Source organism: Branchiostoma belcheri, unplaced genomic scaffold (genome assembly GCF_001625305.1).
Source record: "Branchiostoma belcheri isolate BF01 breed outbred unplaced genomic scaffold, Haploidv18h27 scaffold138, whole genome shotgun sequence".
Classification (NCBI taxonomy): domain Eukaryota; kingdom Metazoa; phylum Chordata; class Leptocardii; order Amphioxiformes; family Branchiostomatidae; genus Branchiostoma; species Branchiostoma belcheri.
Genome location: NW_017802802.1, coordinates 734,544 through 736,438, shown reverse-complemented (window position 1 = coordinate 736,438; position 1,895 = coordinate 734,544).

Below are 1,895 nucleotides of genomic sequence, written 5' to 3'. Positions count from 1 at the left end.
AATAATTCGCCGTATAGCACTAGTAAGTTCAAAGATCATTCAGTCACAGACACCGACAGGGGCTTCTACGGGATAACAACTGTGCTCAACCGTCTGTCCTCCTATTCTCTTAAAAAGGTAAGACAACTTTTATACCTCTATAATGATTATACGATTAATGAATTCATGAGGGAGGGAAGCACCAAGGAGGTATTTAATGCGGAAAGGCTTATAGTCTGGTCCAAAAATGCCCATTGCAGTAAGCCCGGTATTGGCGGACGACATTGGTCTTGTATCCAAATCTGAAGCTGGACCTAAAGAATGCCTGCGAATACTCGGCCAATTTTGTTTCTTTTTGAAGTTGTCAATAAACAAAGACAAAACACAGGGCCACAACATAAAAATTACAAATCACTACACATATCTAGGAGTAGATGTAACCCCGTCAGGTTCATTTAATCGAGTTATAAAACAACTTAAGAAAGCTTTAAGGGCTTCATTCAGACTAAAATCCCTCTTATTTTCAAATACAAACTCTTCCATCCCACTTGCCCTCGACCCGTTTAACGTACACTTTATCGCAATTATGAAACTCGCCAAAACTCTCGATTACATATTACTATTTAGAACCGCCCTGAGCCAAATGAGTTTAAAATTTAAATGTACCTCTATTACAACATTCAAACGTAAGCTCTAATATCATCCAAACCCCTGCACTTCTGATATTCTTTACGGTACGCATTCGTTATAGTATTAAGCTCAATTGCCCGGAAGCGACCTCGCCGTAGACTGTAGCGGTTGACACACGGTGGGACTGGGATGTGGCACTCGTTCAGGGGAGAACTGCTGTCCTGAAGAATGTTCCGTAATGTTCTCAGTGTGTCTGTGTCACATCTACTAGACAATTACAAAATAGCACAAAAAGGACGATCCCATAATTGTCACCCGACCCTTTTTTGCGCATTCCACAGAGCCAAACAACGTTCGGGGCATTCTGGTTTAAGGGCGTTGTTCTGGTCGACTAATATCACGGGTTGTTTTTCCAGGAATAGGTACAATAGGCACATTGAAAATCACACCGAGGTAAACGCTGGGCGTTAGGTTATTCGTTGCCCTACCTTTCTGCGCATTCCAAGGCAAACAAGTCGGTTTTTGACTGGGCGCCAAGATCTGATCACAAATCCCCCAACATATATCACATAACAACCGATAAGCTACCACATAACAACCGCAAGATCTGATTTGATTTGATTTATTAGAATTGTAACATGTGCAGTACAATACACGTGGGGCACAGGCAGCTGTGGCTGGTGTTGTGTCCCACACATAAAATACTCTGAAAACTCTGGAACCACGGAATCTCAGTAGTTTAGCGACTATCGCTTGCATGGACATAGTGGGAGAGTCACTGCAGCCTCACGGTTTCCAGGTGTTTGTCGTCCTTCAACGGGCCGCTAGGGTCGCTGTTGAACCAGGCTACTTTGAAAGGCCGTCGCTGGAAAGCACTTTTGGAGATGCCTCAAAAACTTATTGTCTTCGTCAGAAGGACTATGAAATTGTCTCGCCGGAGTGTGGGGAACTGCGGATTTTGCGATATAACTCTGGAAGGCATGATTCGACGTCCATGATTTTTGGCAGGCAGATTACCGCTGTTAAGGCCGAAGTCAAGAACAAGTTTTGGCTTCGTGGGGGGTCCGTGCGTCACGTTAGTGCACCTTTTGTGTTTGTGGCTTGTTAGCAAGATAACTCAAGTATTTGTAAAATGTTGATTATAATTCTTGGTGTGGTGCTTACTATTGTCGGGACCAAGGTTAAGTTCGTTACTGAGCTTCGTGGGGGGTTTCGTTGTGACTACAGGGGGCATTTTGTTAATTTTTCTTGTGAGCAGGATAACTTTTGTATGTGTGGATGGAAGT